Consider the following 6,202-nt stretch of genomic DNA (forward strand, 5'->3'; position numbering starts at 1 on the left):
AAAGGCTGGATAACCACATGCAGAAAAATGAATTTGGGCCCCTATCTTACATCACTCACAAAAATTAGCTCAAAATAGATGAAAGACTTAAGCATAAGACCTGATGTTGTAAAACTCCTAGAGGAAAATAGGGAAAAAGCTACTTGAATTTGTTCTTAGGAATAATTTTTTGGATATGACACCAGAATCACAAACAGCAACAGCAAAAATAAACAAGACCACATCAATCTAGAATACTTGTGCATAGCAAAAGAAAAAGTGAAAAAATGAAAAGGCAGCCTATAAAATGGGAGAAAATATTTGCCAACCATATATCTAATAATGGGATACAAAGTATATATATACATAAAAAACTATAGTTCAATAGAAAAAAACAAATAATCTGATTAAAACAATGAGTCTAAGAACTAAATAGACAACTTCTTCAAAGAGGACTTCAAAATGGACAACAGACATGAAAAGGTGCTTAACATCACCAATCCTCAGGGAAATGGAAATCAGAACCACAATGAGATGTCACCTGTCAGAATGGCTATCATTAATAAATGAACAAACAACAAGTGTTGGTGAGAATGTGGAGAAAAGGGAAGCCTTGTGCACTGTTGGTAGGAATGTAAATTGGAACAGCTACTATGGAAAACAGTTGGAGTTTCTTCAAAAAATTAAAAATCAACTACTTTATGATCCATAAACCCCACTTCTGGGTATATACCTGAAGGAAATGAAAACAGGATATCAAAAAGATATTTGCACTCTCATGTTTATTGCAGCATTTTTCACAAGAGCCAAGACATGGAAACCACCTAAGTGTCCATCAACAAATGAATGGATAAAGCAAATGTGATATATATTATACCCAATGGAATGTTAGTCAACCATGAGGAAGAAGGAAATCCTGCCATTTGCAACAACATGGATAGACCGTGAGGACAAGATGCTAAGTTAAATAAGTCAGACGGAGAAAAAGAAATATTGTATGATCTTACTTATGTGTGAAATCTAAAAAAGTTGAACTCAGAGTAGATTGGTGGTTGTCAGGGCTGGGGTTAGGAAAATGGGGAGATGTTGGCCAAAGGGTATAAACTTCCATTAATAAGATAAATAAGTTCTGGGAATCTGTTAATTGGTGCAGTATGCTGACTATCATTAACAATACTGTACGTATGCTTGAAAATTGCTAAGAGAGTAAAGCTTAAATGTTCTCACCACCCACATATAAAAAGGTAAGTATGTCAGGTGTAACATTGTTACTTAACATTACTGTGGTAGTCGTTTCACTATGTATACCATGTTTCCCCAAAAATAAGACCTAGCTGGATAATCAGCTCTAATGCATCTTTTGGAGCAAAAATTAATATAAGACCCGGTCTTATTTTCAGGGAAACATGATATATATATGTGTATATATCTATCTATATCTATATCTATATCTATATCTATATCTATATCTATATCTATATCATCATCTATATCTATATACATATATGTATATATACATATATATGTACATATACACACATATATGTGTATATGTATATATACACACACATATATATGTATATATGCATATATACATATATATGTGTATATGTAAATATATATAGGCATATATAAATATATATATTTATATATACGTATATATATTTATATATGTATATATTTGTATATATAGAAATATATACATATATATCAAATAATCATGCTGTACATTTAAACTTACACAATGACATATGTCAACTATATCTCAATATAGCTAGAAACAAAAGAAAACAAAATCATTAAGTAAAAGTTTTTCTGGGGTCTTTAAAATTTCTAGAGTTGCATTTTATCCCCCTATATTGTTTTAGTTACTTCTGTTGGCTGTAGTTATGTTTTAAGTGATGAAGCTATGTATTTGTTTTCTTGTACTGTCCTTACCTAGTTTTGGATAAAAAAATAGTCTGATTGGATAGGCTTACATTCTTTTACTGTTTTCTACAACAACTTGTATTAATGTAGAATTTAATAGTTCACTGAAAATTTGGTATAACTTACATACAAAACTATTTGGGCTTGTATTTTCTTTTTTTGTGGTAGAGGGGACATCTTTGACTACTCTTTCAGATTATTTAATGCTCTTTGGTTTATTCCAGTTTTTTATTTTTTCTTGCACCCATTTTAACACATTAAAATTTTCTAGCAATTTAATGTTTTCATCTGGGTTTCAAAATATTAATAGATACTTGTTCATAAAATGTTTTATTTTAAAAATTTCCAAAGTTTCTGTAGTCTCCATTTTTTAATTCTGCATTTTGTTTATTTATTATTGGAACCTATGACTATGATGAGGTATCACTTGCATGATTATGTCTTGTTATTCAGCAAAAGGAAGATTATCCTGAATGGGCCTGACCTAATGATGTGAGCCCTTTAGAAGCAGAGGATTTTCTTTGTCTAAAGAATAAGAAGTCAGAGAGATGAGCTCTGGATGGTTTGGAAGAAAGTAAACGTATATGCTGTGAACTGCCTATGGAGGCCATGTGGTGAGGAACTGGGAATGGCCTCTGGGAGCTGGGAATGGTCCCTGGCTAAGAGCTATCTGGAAATCGGATACCTCAGTCCCACCACTAGAAGGAAATGAATTCTTCCCACAACTAATGAGCTTAGAAGAGGATCTAGCCCTGGCTGACTCCTTGATTTCAGCCTAGTGAAGACCTGAGCAAAAAGTATAGCTACACCATTCCTGGATTCCTGACCTATAGCAAATGTGAGATAATAAATTTGTGTTGTTTCAAACCACTAAATTTGTGATAATTTGTTACGTAGCAATAGAAAACTGCTACATTGTCATGTTCCACGCGATGAGAGTTGTAAGGAGCGAGGAGGGCGGCACAGGGTTAAGAAAAGACAGTAGCCAATAATAGATTATAAGCAGGGCCAAGGGACCCCCAGTCTCAAGGACTGGATGCCCGGAATCAGGCCTATGCATTAGCTTTTATTAGTTAGGTGGGGAAGTAAAGGAGATAAAGCTTGTCAATCTCAAGATCTGTGAATCCCATACATCATCTTCCACATATTTGAATTTTAGTTCTGAAATTTCTTCAGTCTGTCGTAGGGCAGTGCAACAATTCCTTGCTTGATGATTTCTAGGACTTGTTCTACTGACAGTTCAGCTCTAGTTCATAGCAACCTTGAGCTAAAAAAGGTAATCACCAGATCAATATTTTGTATTACATCCTAAAATGGAGGATGAGTTTGAAATTGTTCAAAGAGATCTCATTTGTAAAGCAGTGCATATACCAAGTTTGGATTGTGGTGAAGAGAATGTGTCAGGCAGGAATTGATGATCTTTAACATCATCTGAATCACTTCTTCAATGGCATTTAAGTCTTGTGCATAATCTAGTAGAGGAACATCATTGGAACTTAGTGCACCTCTCAAGGACTGTGTGGCTTGTTCCAGAACTTTGTTGTGTTTTTTAAACAGCAAGGAAAACAAACTGATGATCCTCTGGGCAGCATCCTGATGGAGAGAATGAAGCTGTGCTGACGTATTTGCTAGAGCTGCCAAACAATTTGTGTGAAGGTACTTGTCTCTTGTCCTTGTCATGTTGTATTGAATGGTTCTTATTATGACCAATGAGACTTCCCAGTGAAATTTCAGTGAAAGCCCATTCTGAATACCAAGTTGTATTTTTTAATATCACTTTGTGAATGGATCTATTGGACCCATCCTCTTCTGTAAGGATTAACAATATTATAAGGGCCATATACACATGGTGTAAATTTCTTTCTTCAACATAATACAGAATCTCTAGTATTGGTGAGACAAAATTCTCCACATCTGTGCGAGCCAACATATATATTCTAATATTATTATTTCAATGGAGCAATGTATACAAGAGGAGAGTTGCTTGATCAGATGTCTGCTGTTCACATAGAGATATGTATAATCTGTTAAAATTAATCCGGAAAGCCTGTGGAATTGACGAGGGTCAAGGACTTTTATCGGTGTATTCTTAAAGGATATAATGACCTGTCGGTAGGGGTTTGTTGTGTCTGCAGCATCTGTCACAGGTTGGCCAGCACCAGCAGAAGCAGGAGACTCTGGTTGGTCAGAGGGGAAGAAAGTTCTGGAGCAGCAGCCGCTTTGCTGCCCACACTGCCCAGTGTGAAGACAGTCCAGAGTCTGGTTGCTACATCTGATGCTGGTCCATATAGTAATCCTCCCCTGTCTGATGCTAAGGGAAACATGTGTTCCTGGAGGAGGTGGCTTTTCTTGTCTGATAAAGTTATATAATAAGATTTTCACAAGTTTGCTGGTGTATGGAAGACATCGGCCTCACATCAAATACTTGTGACTGATGCTCTATTGCAAAACTTCCTTGTGGAAGAGTTGGCAGGAAAGGAAAACAACCATTGTTCATATAGTTTCTACTGATGTTTCTTTCATATGTAATATCTAAGAGTGGAATATCAGAGATTAGCTACATAAACAGCAGAGTAATTCTTCCAAAAGATCTTCTGAGTCACAACTGTAACTACCAGGAGATTTATCTTCATAAGTAAAATGAAGTTGTAATTCCTCCTTAGACATCCCACAAATGAACACTTTCAGCAAATAGCAAATAATAAACAAAGCATTGTGTGTCTGCCAAATGAAGATGTGATTCTGACATTCTGTTGAAAGTTTTAGTTCTTTGTTTCTAGAAAGGAAGACCTTAATTAATGCACCAAGGTTTCCTGTTCGAGGATTGTTTTCAACTAAAGACCTGCAGACTGAAATAGTTGCCTCTCCAAGAGCTTCAACTCAGTACTGCTGGTTGGTGCAGGAAAAGAAAATGAAAGAAACTGATTCCAGAATGGGTCATTCTCAGAGACAGATTCTGTGCCTTCTATCTTTTTTAAGTATTCATTTTTAGGTAGATCACAGTTCTGCTGTTGTTTGATCCCATCTTCTAATCTGGTAGAATACTTGTCAAACCTTCATTTCCACATGACATCGCATCTCAGCCCACCGGGAGGTCTGCTTGGAGCTCACCAACAGACCAGTGAGTGGCAGATGGGGAACAGAAGAAGCCGTGGTCACTGCTGCTGCTGGGGTGGTGCACACCTGCTCAGGCCTCCATGAAGAAAACAAGACCCTTACATATGCTGTCTACAAGAGACTCACTTCAGATTAAAAGACACACCCAGACTGAAAGTAAAGGGATGGGAAAAAGATATTTCATGAAAATTAAAAAAAACTAGAGTAGCAATACTTATACCTGACAAAATAGACTTTAAAACAAAGGCTATAACAAACGACAAAGAAAGACCCAGTAATCCCATCTCTGGGTATTTATCTGAAGAAACTCAAAATGCTACTTAAAAGACACTTGCTCATCCATATGTTCATTATAGCATTGTTTATAATTGCCAAGTTGCAGAGATAGCCTGGGTGTCTGTCAATGCATGAATGAATAAAAGGGAGGTAGTAGATACATACACTGGAATATTGCTCAGACATGGAAGCGAATGGGTTCTTTGCTTATATGTGGAATCTAAAGAACAAAATAAACAAACAAACAAAACAGAAATGAATTAACAGATACGGAGAACATTTTGATGGTTGCCAGACAAGAGGGGGTTGGAGATGGGTGAAAAAGGGGAAGGGATTAAGAAGTACAAATTGGTTGTTACAAAGTAGTCATGGGATGTAGGGTATAGAATAAGGAATATAGTTAATAATATTGTAATAACTACAGAGGGTTCCAAAACAATGTATACACATTTTAAGAAAGGAAAAAACTATTAAAATTGTAATACTCAATATATACTGATAACAAAAGATGAAAACAAGTCATGTTTGACTTCTGCAATTACAAGAGGTACTCACAGTGGTTACCATCAGTGTCCAGACACTTCTGATTATGGTGAACTACTGCTTGAGCAAAGTTGAAGTGTCCACTTATATACAGTTTTTTTGTCACCCCAATATACAAGGTCTGAGAATTAAGTTCATGAACTCATCCTAGAAAAAGTGCTACATAACTGATTGCTGAATATCACTATGGTCACCTTCAAAGTACACCCCTTGGGAAGCTATTCACTGATGCCAGCAACTAGTCCACCCTTCAAAGCAATTTTGGAACTCTTTTTGTGGAATGGACATCAAAGCTGTCCTCGTATTACCCTTGATGTCCTGAATGTTATCAAAATCTCTTCCATTCAATATTTTCTTT

The 6,202-nt window shown here is 35.8% G+C and overlaps 1 pseudogene; it reads right to left on the minus strand.

The window, feature by feature from the left end:
- The window catches only part of LOC109456816 (dymeclin), a 46,831-nt pseudogene extending 41,898 nt beyond the window's left edge, over nt 1–4,933 (minus strand).
- Between the last annotated feature and the right edge of the window lie 1,269 nt (nt 4,934–6,202).

This window comes from Rhinolophus sinicus, linkage group LG05, assembly GCF_036562045.2.
Source record: "Rhinolophus sinicus isolate RSC01 linkage group LG05, ASM3656204v1, whole genome shotgun sequence".
NCBI lineage: Eukaryota > Metazoa > Chordata > Mammalia > Chiroptera > Rhinolophidae > Rhinolophus > Rhinolophus sinicus.